Below are 12,392 nucleotides of genomic sequence, written 5' to 3' on the forward strand. Positions count from 1 at the left end.
AGCGACATTGGTGCCTAGTATTGTGTTGGAGTAACTCAGCCGACTGAATCAATCTGAGGAAGGGTCCCGATGTCACCTATCCGTGTTGTCCAGAGATCCTGAGCTGCTGAGTTACTCCAGCACTTTGTATCCTTTCTTAGGGTGAAGAGGGGCTTGCTGGTGCACCTTGCAAGGCGGGAGTGGAGTCGGAATCCATGGCTCTAAACGGGCAGGCGTCTGGTGCGAACCGAGGATAGGTCGGCAGGTCCGCCCGCTATATCTGAAATCCGTTATAAGGGGGGTGGGGGGTCGTTTAAACTAGGGTTTACTGCAGTGGTTCCCAACCTTTCAAATATAGCGACCCATTTTAGAACAAGCAATCATGAAGCGACCCCAACCCTTAAAATATCTTATATATACATTCGGTTTTTGTACAACAAACTGCCATATATTGCGATTATTGAATTATAGATTATTTATTCATAAAAAATTCCAAAGCTCCTACAAACATTAATTAATTGCAAATCAATTCAAAATTGTTCGAACACACAAATTTCCACCGTTATGTAAAATATGTTTATGAGCCGGTGATCGCGGGCTTGCGCCGCTAACGGCGTCCTGGTGCGAGTGTGGAGATGCCGCGCATGCGTGCTGAGTACAGAGTGAGGAGATTCCGCGCATGCGTACTGAGCACTGCCGGACCGCAGCGCCCTCTATCGAAACCTCAATAAGGGGGGGGGCATTGCTTTAAAACCTGTGTAACTTAAAAAATATGCGACAGAATTAAATAAAAAAATCATTTTCCAGCAGCGAACCGCATGCTGATTAAGGCGGTACAAAAATTGTGGCGCTACGGTTCACCGACATCGTGGAATATATATATATAGATACAAGATCTGAGTTTTAATAGTATATAGATAGATAGATTCATATCAGCTCAAAATCATTTAACGACCCCATGGCATTGGTGTCGCGACCCCGTTTGGGGTCGCGACCCACAGGTTGGGAACCACTGGTTTACTGTATAGTCTTTGCAAAACAGTTAGAAGATTGAGAGCATAGTTTCATGAAGGAGGGACACAACCAGAAAGAGCACTCATCACTCGCAACGCCATCTTTGGCCGCTCAGGGAATTTCAACTGAGCTCCCATAATTTTGTCCGGATTATAGGGATGGGCGGACCATCGGTTTCCGAAAAAAATCAATATTCAACCTGTAATATCATTGCAATGCCAAATAGCAATAAAAAAACATGTAAAAATTATACCAGTCTTCAGAGTTTATGCATCAGAAACTAAAAAATAAACAATGGTCAGTTATTTTCAAAGGTCGTCAGGAATTGATCATTATTTGTACATTTTACTGATGGCCAAGCTGAAAATGAATTTCTCTGTCACTGCAGTTTAGTTTTGTCATTGCTTCTGTATTTTCTAAATTATGCTTCCATTTAAAGACATATGTTTAAGCCACTTGAATATGCAATTTTATTATTTATGCTTGAGAACAAATCATTCACTATTAGAATCCCACTCCTTTGGTACCGTTAAGTTTATTTTGTGTTTCTGTTTCTAGATGAGTTAATTCTTTCCTTTCTATTTCACAGTTTTGTCATAGTTAGAGATTACTTCTTGCTATAACATTAGATCAATGTAGGTATTCCTGGGAATAATGCAGAGGTTGCAGGATCAATTTATCCCAAAGAGGTGGAAAGACTCTAAGGGGAGTAAGAGACACCTGTGGCTGACAAGGGAAGTCAAGGACAGCATAAAAATTAAGGAGAGGAAGTATAACATAGCAAAGAAGAGTGGGAAGACAGAGGATTGGGACTCTTTTAAAGAGCAACAAAAGTTAACTAAAAAGGCAATACGGGGAGAAAAGATGAGGTACGAGGGTAAACTAGCCAATAATATAAAGGAGGATAGCAAAAGTTTTTTTAGGTACGTGAAGAGGAAAAAAATAGTCAAGGCAAATGTGGGTCCCTTGAAGACAGAAACAGGGGAATTTATTATGGGGAACAAAGAAATGGCAGACGAGTTAAACCGTTACTTTGGATCTGTCTTCACTGAGGAAGATACACACAATCTCCCAAATGTTCTAGGGGCCGGAGAACCTAGGGTGATGGAGGAACTGAAGGAAATCCACATTAGGCAGGAAATGGTTTTGGGTAGACTGATGGGACTGAAGGCTGATAAATCCCCAGGGCCTGATGGTCTGCATCCCAGGGTACTTAAGGAGGTGGCTCTAGAAATAGTGGAAGCATTGGAGATCATTTTTCAATGTTCTATAGATTCAGGATCAGTTCCTGTGGATTGGAGGATAGCAAATGTTATCCCACTTTTTAAGAAAGGAGGGAGAGAGAAAACGGGTAATTATAGACCAGTTAGTCTGACATCAGTGGTGGGGAAGATGCTGGAGTCAATTATAAAAGACGAAATTGCTTTTCGAGTCAGCATGGATTTATGAAGGGGAAATCATGCTTGACAAATCTACTGGAATTATTTGAGGATGTAACTAGGAAAATTGACAGGGGAGAGTCCGTGGATGTGGTGTACCTCGACTTTCAGAAAGCCTTCGACAAGGTCCCACATAGGACATTAGTGGGCAAAATTAGGGCGCATGGTATTGGGGGTAGGGTACTGACATGGATAGAAAATTGGTTGACAGACAGAAAGCAAAGAGTGGGGATAAATGGGGCCCTTTCGGAATGGCAGGCAGTGACCAGTGGGGTACCGCAAGGTTCGGTGCTGGGACCCCAGCTATTTACGATATACATTAATGACTTAGACGAAGGGATTAAAAGTACCATTAGCAAATTTGCAGATGATACTAAGCTGGGGGGTAGTGTGAATTGTGAGGAAGATGCAATAAGGCCGCAGGGTGACTTGGACAGGTTGTGTGAGTGGGCGGATACATGGCAGATGCAGTTTAATGTAGATAAGTGTGAGGTTATTCACTTTGGAAGTAAGAATAGAAAGGCAGATTATTATCTGAATGGTGTCAAGTTAGGAGGAGGGGGAGTTCAACGAGATCTGGGTGTCCTAGTGCATCAGTCAATGAAAGGAAGCATGCAGGTACAGCAGGCAGTGAAGAAAGCCAATGGAATGTTGGCCTTCGTAACAAGAGGAGTTGAGTATAGGAGCAAAGAGGTCCTTCTACAGTTGTACCGGGCCCTGGTGAGACCGCACCTGGAGTACTGTGTGCAGTTTTGGTCTCTAAATTTGAGGAAGGATATTCTTGCTATGGAGGGCGTGCAGCGTAGGTTCACTAGGTTAATTCCCGGAATGGCGGGACTGTCGTATGTTGAAAGGCTGGAGCGATTGGGCTTGTATTCACTGGAATTTAGAAGGATGAGGGGGGATCTTATTGAAACATATAAGATAATTAGGGGATTGGACACATTAGAGGCAGGAAACATGTTCCCAATGTTGGGGGAGTCCAGAACAAGGGGCCACAGTTTAAGAATAAGGGGTAGGCCATTTAGAACGGAGATGAGGAAGAACTTTTTCAGTCAGAGAGTGGTGAAGGTGTGGAATTATCTGTCTCAGAAGGCAGTGGAGGCCAGTTCGTTGGATGCTTTCAAGAGAGAGCTGGATAGAGTTCTTAAGGATAGCGGAGTGAGGGGGTATGGGGAGAAGGCAGGAACGGGGTACTGATTGAGAGTGATCAGCCATGATCGCATTGAATGGCGGTGCTGGCTCGAAGGGCTGAATGGCCTACTCCTGCACCTATTGTCTATTGTCTATTATCAAGTTATGTATCTCTGAACAAAATGTGACTGATTTGCCAGACCACATATTAAAATATTCGAGCTAACCATATACGTGGCTATCCAAATGTAAAGATACAAATAGCAAATGGTGGAAATACACAGCAGGCCAGGTACCTTCCGTGAAGAGAGAGAAAGAGTTAACATCCTCAACTGATGACCTTCCATTGGGACATTGGGCAACACAGTGGTGCAGCAGTAGAGTTGCTGCCTCACCGTGCCAGGGACCCGGGTTCGATCCTGACTAGAGGTGCTGTCTGCATGGATTTTCTCAGGGTGCTTTGTTTTCATCCCACACTCCAAAGACATTCAGGTTTGTAGGTTAATTGTCTGGTAAAATTGTAAATTCTCCCCAGGGTGTCGGATACTGCTAGTGTAAGGGGTGATTGCTGGTCGGCATGGACTCAGTGGGCCGAAGGGTCTGCTTCTGTGCTGTATCACTTAAGTCTAAAGTACTAGAAGTTAGAAAACAGATGTGTTTAAGTTTCAGTGTAGAGGGAAGGGATACGGAGAATAAAGGAAATACCTGTGATTGGAAGAAACCCATCAGAGTGTGACTGGTTGTTGGTGCTGCCTTAGTGAGGGTGATGAAGGATTGCTAATTGAAGAAGGTTTGCCTGCAGTGGTTGCAGATTGAAACTGATAGAGAACTGAGAGGGAGAGAAAAATATTGCTGGAACGGTGCAATACAGAACACAGCCATTGCTGGAATTCTGAAACGGTGAAATAAATTAAAGTAAAAAAGAGCCCAAAGTGCTGGAATAACAGCGGATTAGGCAGCATCTCTGGAGGACATGGATATGCAAGGATTTGGCTCGGGCAAGGACTTGACATCAATTCAACAATTTCAGAAATGCAAACATTTCAGTTTGCATGAAAATTGGCTAGATCTGATGAAAGATCATCATCTGTAATATTATCTTCGTTTTTTTCTCTATTTCTGCTGATGTTGTCTGACTTGCTGGGTATTTCCAGCATTCTCTTTTATATCAGATTTCGCATCACTGCGATGCTCTAATATCTGACCACTCCAGCATTGTTTTCTCTCTCCTCTGTCCTCATTCACCTCCCCTCCATCTATTTACATCTCCTCCAGACAGACAATCTTCACTTTGCAATCCTTCACTGTGCTTTCTCAGACAGTGACACCAACAATTGCACCATTCAGACTCCCTTGCCCTCCACTGAATCACAAACATCCCCTTTGTTCTCCACACCCACCCAACCAACCCTCCCCCCCCCCCCCCCCACCCCACCACTTCCCAACCTGCACACTACATCATGCTTGTTTTCTATCCTTTCCCAGTTCTGTTGAAAGCAAAGGAAACCCATAACACGAACTGCTTCTCAATCTGCATACACTGCATAAACCTTCACTTTCCAGTGTTTGTTAATTTTATTTTAGATTGCCTAACGTGTGCATTTGTTTGCTTTTGATTTCTATAGGAATGTTGTCTAACATTCAAAAAAGATAACTTTTAAATGTGAGTTACTTTCGGCCCATAGGTATTTATTACTGAATTAGGAATATTAGGAAATTATGTTTGTGTAGCACTTTTCAAAACTTCGCAACACCAATAAAGTATTTTGGAAGTGTTTATAATATTAGAATGAAGGGAATAAGGAACCTGGCAAATATTAATGAGGTAAACAGTCAAATAATTTGTTTCAGTATTGTAGCCTGAGAGGTTAATATTGACCAGAACAAGGGAAGACCTTCCCTATATTGTTCCCGATGTTGGGGAAGTCCAGAACCAGGGGTCACAGCTTAAGGATAAGGGGGAAGTCTTTTAGGACCGAGATGAGAAAACATTTCTTCACACAGAGAGTGGTGAGTCCGTGCAATTCTCTGCCACAGAAGGTAGTTGAGGCCAGTTCATTGGCTATATTTAAGAGGGAGTTAGATGTGGCCCTTGTGGCTAAAGGGATCAGGGGGTATGGAGAGAAGGCAGGTACAGGTTACTGAGCTGGATGGTCAGCCATGATCATATTGAATGGCGGTGCAGGCTCGAAGGGCCGAATGGCCTACTCCTGCACCTATTTTCTATGTTTCTATGTTTCTATACCTTTTGGAATCACATTCAGGGGCCTGTTTTGGAATGTCTTATTCCAAAAGCAGAGTCACCAACAGTGATGGACTTCAAAACCCTAGAATAGCTAAGTAAACTTAAAATGAATGTCAAAAATTTGGAGAGGTGCTTCAATCCAAAATCATCTCATTCTTCTGTTATGTCTGAAGAAGGGTCTCGACCCGAAAGTCACCCATTCCTTCTCTCCAGAGATGCTGCTTGTCCCGCTGAGTTACTCCAGCATTTTGTGTCATTCTTGTGTTAGACTGGTCACCCCATGAGTTGCCTGCCATTTACAAGCAATCTTATTATAACCTTGGGGGTCAAGCACAGCAAGAAATAAAGAATTTCCTTGACTGGTTTTCACAAGGAAAAGTCTCTCCAAGGAGTGCTTTGAAGCAGAATTACTGTTGTATGGTAGGAAAAAGGAGAGATGAGAAAGGAAAAAGCAAAAATGCGAGGTCATCCACTGGGATGTACAGAATAGAAGAGCATTGTATTTCTTTTAAATGGTGAGAGATTGGGGAGTGATGATGTTCAAAGGCCATGCTTGTGCATGTGCCACTGAATCCCAACACGCTGGTTGAAATACGCACTTAGGAATGCAATTGGTATATTAGGCTTTATTACAAGAGGGTTTCAATGTTGGAGTAAGGAAGAGTTACTGCATAATGTAATGCCTTGTTGAGAATGGAGTAGAGTATGACGTGTAGCAAGGAACTGCAGATGTTGGTTCACACCAAAGATAGACACAAAATGCCAGAGTAACTCAGTGGGTCAGGGATGACTGATGAAGGTTTTCGAAACCAAAACATCACCTATTCCTTTTCTCCAGAGATGCTGCCTGTCCCGCAGAGTTACTCCAGCATTTTAAATCTATCATGGAATATGATGTACAGTTTTGATCTCCTATATCATAGAAGAAACATAGGAACATAGAAAATATATGCAGGAGGAGGCCATTCGGCCCTTCGAGCCAGCATCGCAATTCATTGTGATCATGGCTGATCATCCACAATCAGTAACTTGTGCCCAACTTCTTCCCATTATCCCTTGAGTCCACTAGCCCCCAGTGCTCTATCTAACTCTTTCTTAAATTCATCCAGTGATTTAGCCTCCACTGCCCTCTGCGGCAGAGAATTCCCCAAATTCACAACTCTCGGGTTAAAAAGTTCCTTCTCACCTCAGTTTTAAATGGCCTCCCCTTTATTCTAAGACTGTGGCTCCTGGTTCTGGACTCCCCCAACAAGTTCTACAAAGATTCATTGGACTGGATCCAGGGATGGTAGGACTGTCATTTGAAGAGGTAATTAATAGACCAGACTTGCATTCTCCAGAGTTTAGAAGAATGAGAGGAGGTGGCTTTAAAACCTATTACAGGCTTGACAGGTTGTATGCAGGGAAGATGTTTTTCCTGACAGTGTGTAACAAGATATGAACAGGGTTCAGGATTCAGGTCAACGATGCAGGAAAAACACTCAAACAACATAACACGAAGAGAAACAAAAACATCTATTAAAGCAACAATAAGACTACAATAAAACTACAACAAAATCTAAAAGTAAACAGCAGCAAAGCAGCAAATAAACACTGTATCTCACATGTGCTTCAACTGCAAAAATTGCAAAAGCTTGTCGGGAACTCCTTCTTATGATGGCTTGGCCTGAAGACCTGTTCTTGATTGGGTGTCAGAGTTTATGGGGTGAAGGCAAGAGAATGAGGTTACAAGGGAGAGCTAGATCAGCCATGATTGAATAGACTTGATGGGCCGAATGGCCTAATTCTACACCTGTCCCTTATGATCTTATAGCAGTTCTAAAAATACTAAGGTCAGTAGGTCCTGGTGCCATTCTGCAATCATATCCCAAGTTGAAGTCCGGTGAGCTCACTCGCAGCATACACAAATATAATCAATGGGGGGGCATAGATATAAGGTGAGAGGGGGAAAGTTTAATGGTGATATGTAGGGCAAATTTTTTAACACAGAGGGAGGGGGGGGGGCCTGAAACGCATTGTCAGGGGTGGTGGTGGAGGCAGGTATGATAGTGGCATTTAAGAGGCTTTTAGGTAGGCACATGGAAGTGCAGGGAATAGAGGGATATGGATCATACACAGGCCAATGAGATCAGTATTATTTGGTATCATGTTCAGCACATACATTGTGAGTTCCTGTGCTGTGCTGTTCTATGTTGCATGTTAATAAGCCTGCACTTCTTTCCTAATCTACAAACAATGTATTTTTCTAAGGCAAGGTATCCTCCTTAATGATGGAAACAGGGGTTATTTATCATATCAGGAACTGAGTTAGTCTCAGATATCTCTGGGAAGATAATTTTGTTTTATGTCTCTGCAGTTACATAATCTGAGGCCTCATGACTTACTGGTTCTTTCAAGTGAGCCCAATTATTTTCTAGAGCACCTAATTGTTTTTCTAAACTAGCCTGCTTGCTCGACCGAGGCAGACACCTACATTTTAACTGAAAAAGCCTGTTTTATCCCTTACATTATCCTGAGGAGTCTAAGACTGGAGGTTACGGATTCAGAATAAGTAAGGAGAACTTTCTTTTCATACAGGATGGTGCAGCTTTGGATTTTTTTTCCCTCAGAGGTTTCTGAAAGCTCTGTTAATTAATTCATTCAAAACAGTTATTAATGGAACCAATGGATGTAGGGGAGTGCAGAATAGTGGAATTGAGATAGAAGATTAGCAGTCATCTTGATGAATTGTGCAGTAGGGTTAAAGCACTATAGATCTACTCCTGATACTATTTTCTGTGTCCTTACCGATCCTTTTCATTAAATGTGCGCAAATTTATCAAATTCCTTTCCCATATCATTTCCTTTCCCAAATCCATTTTCTCTCAAGAAGTTTTTTAGAATCTCCCTGAGGTCTGTGCACTGAATGTAATCCATCAGTGACAAAACCTGATCAATGGTGGAGAATGGCGAGGCTGTTAGTGCATCTGTCCAGTGCTGACCTCTGGTCTTGTCTGTGTTACATTCGTACATGTTTTCCTGTTATCTCGTAGGTTTCTGCCAGGTTCACCGGAAGGATGTTTCCACTAGTGGGGAGTCTAGGATTAGAGGTTATAGCCTCAGAATTAAAGGACATTCCTCTAGGAAGGAGATGAGAAGGAATTTCTTACGTCAGAGAATGGTGAATCTGTGGAATTATTTAGACAATAGACAATAGACTATAGGTGCAGGTGTAGGCCATTTGGCCCCTCGAGCCAGCATCGCCATTCAATGTGATCATGGCTGATCATTCACAATCAGTACCCCGTTCCCGCCTTCTCCCCATACCCCCTGACTCCGCTATCTTTAAGAGCTCTATCCAGCTCTCACTTGAAAGCATCCAGAGAATTGGCCTCCACTGCCTTCTGAGGCAGAGAATTCCACAGATTTACAACTCTCTGACTGAAAAAGTTTTCATCATCTCCGTTCTAAATGGCCTAACCCTTATTCTTAAACTGTGGCATTCAGCGCATTAAAAATTCAGCGCATTAAAAATGTCATAAGCAGAAAAAATAATTAAAAACATGAAAATAACCCAAATGTTGCTGACTGTGAATGTTAAGAATTTGCCCAATCAGCAACACAGATGATTTTAATAAAAGTTATTGAGCCTGGGAGATGAAATTTGCTGGCTGTCAAAGCCGTTCTGTAAATATAAAAGGCTTAGCCCCTCTGGTGCACTCTGCCCATGAACGTTTCTGAGGTAAAGCTCCCAGGAGCAGTATGTGCTGGGGGCCATGCTGCAACAAATAGCAAGGCCAGAGAGGCAGGCAGGAATCTGTCATTTCTGATAGCCTTTGTGAAATGTATCATTTTAACGTAATGCAATATAATATCTCATCAGACAGGTCAATAGCCATAGATAATATTCAGGGAAGGTAAACATCTAAGGTAATTTTCCCAAAGAAAACCGAGTCAGGTTTCAAGATCAATTGTCTGTCACCGGTTGCCTATACAGCATAGTCACATTAACACTGGAGCACAGTATTTTACAAACAATTTGAAAATTGCATAATAAGTTATCTACAGAGGTTAATATATATTGTTCTGATATTAACACAGCACGGTGGATTTTTGATGCCATTAACAAGATCAACTAAAATTGAAAAATAAATTTGTATTTAGGGTTATATGTAGGGTCTGACATTGAGTTCAGACGCATGTACTTACAAAACTAATGTGGGCTTGAAAACTAATGTGGGCTTGATTACGTTTTCCCACGTAATCTATATCTGACACAGTAAAGGTGTTAAGAATGAAACAAATTCCTTCTTCAACCCTCAGAATCTCTTGACAACTAGAGAATTCAGCAACTTTATTTGGGGATTAAGTGATTCATTAATAGTGTATTCGATGAATATTCTCACATACCTTTCGCTGAGTAGAAAATAAAAATACTAGTTCCTATTCTTGCTTGAGGCTTGTTGGTTTTATGCTCATGCCCTCTGGTCCTGCAGTTGAAAGTTAAGTTGAATAACCTGCTAACAAATCCATGCCTGTTACTATACAGAGAAAGCCAATTACTTTTTCCCTCATCTCCTCTGCTATTGAAAACAAATACATTTTGCCGAGGCACATGTTAGAACAAATCGTGTTGAGTTCCAATGAGGTAGTGCTTTCTCTGTTCACGACTTCCAGCAAATCCATCAGTGTGTCTTTAATTGTTTTTTCATAGGACATGGGTGCTACTTCAAAGGGCAGCATTTGTTCCCAACCCCTCATAGCCAATGAGTTGATGGCAATGAGTTGCCTTCTTGAATCAAGACAACCTGTATGTTACAAGTACAGTCACAGTACTGTTGGGAAGGGCATTCAAGATTGAACACAGCAACAATAAAAGTATGGTAATAAATTTTCAAAGTCAGAATGGAAGTAGTGGTTGTATCATGCAATTGTTCTAATTTTTCCAGTTGGAAGTTACACATTTGGAAGGTGCTGCATAAGATTCCTTGCTGGGTTTTTGCAGGTGATATTGTCTGTGAAACATGCTGTGGTCATGGTACATTGGAGGAAGTGTGTGTTTAGGTTCATACATGGCAAGCGACTCATTAAAGCTGCATTATCATGGATGGATTTGAGCTTCCTAAATGTTGTCACAGCAGTGTACATCCAGGCAGGTGAAGAGTTTTCCAGCACAATAATGAACCTAAAGCTAAAGCTAAAGCTAAACCTGAACCTAAACCATGCTCCTGAATTTTGGTGTTGGATAGTGGTAAGTCTTTGCAGAATCATTCTGCACAGGATTCCCAGCCCCGTTTATTGCCTGCAGCTGGCAGAGTTTGATCTATGGTCAATGGTGACCCCAGGATATTGATACAAAAGGAAAATACAATGGGAGCTGGAAACTTGAATTTAGGCAGCACTGGGGAGAAAAGCAGAGTCAGACTAATGATCTGTCTTCAGAATTAGAGGAAAGTTAGAGATAAAAAGTAGTTTTAAGGTACAAGGAAAGGGAGGAGAAGAGAGAACACAGGTGAAGGTTTGTGACACGGTGGAAGACAGGAGATTTATTTCCGGAGTTCGGATAGATATTTCTGAAGATCTTTCCCGTATCCTGCACACTGATGCAATTATAAAGAAAGCACATCAATGTCTACTTCCTGAAAAGATTATGGAGATTTGCTATGTCAGAGAGTATTCTCTTGGACTTCTGCAGGTGTACAGTGGAGAGCATATTGACTGGTTGCATCACGGCCTAGTTCGGCAACCTGAATGCCCAGGAGCGAAAACGACTGCAAAAAGTTGTGAACGCTGCCCAGTCCATCACCGGCTCTGACCTCCCCACCATCGAAGGGATTTACCGGAGTCGCTGCCTCAAAAAGGCAGCCAGCATCATCAGCCACTACACAACACACTCATTTCAATCCTGCCATTGAGAAGAAGGTACAGGAGCTTGAAAACTGTAAAGTCCAGGTTCAGGAACAGCTTCTTCCCTACAGCCATCAGCCATCAGGTTATTAAACACCACAACCTCAAATAAACTCTGAACTATAATAGACTATTATTGTTATCATTGCACTATTATTGGGTTTTTTTGTGTGTATGTATGTGTGTGTGTGTGTGTGTGTGTGTGTGTGTGTGTGTGTGTGTGTGTGTGTGTGTGTGTGTGTGTGTGTGTGTGTGTGTGTGTGTGTGTGTGTGTGTGTGTATGTGTATATATATATATATATATATATGTGTGTGTGTGTGTGTATATATATGTGTGTGTATTTGTGAGCATGTGCATATATACACACTGAACGTTTTTTTCTCTCACGTTTATCATATTGTTTACAGTGTACTATGTTTACATATTCTGTTGTGCTGCAGCAAGTAAGAATTTCATTATTCTATCTGGGACATATGACTCTTGACTCTTGACTCTTGACTCAGAGTAAATTGATAAGGAAGTGTGTTAGTCACTTTAAAAATCAGGGTAATTAGATAAGATTTAGAGATTTATGAAAGGAAATTCATACTTGACTAATTTATTTCAATCCTTGAAGAAGTAAAATGTGCTGTGGATAATGAAAATCAGTGAGTGTGCTTTACTTAGATTGCCAGAGGGCAATTGGTACCAAAGG

This window comes from Rhinoraja longicauda, chromosome 1, assembly GCF_053455715.1.
Source record: "Rhinoraja longicauda isolate Sanriku21f chromosome 1, sRhiLon1.1, whole genome shotgun sequence".
In the NCBI taxonomy this organism is placed as follows: domain Eukaryota; kingdom Metazoa; phylum Chordata; class Chondrichthyes; order Rajiformes; family Arhynchobatidae; genus Rhinoraja; species Rhinoraja longicauda.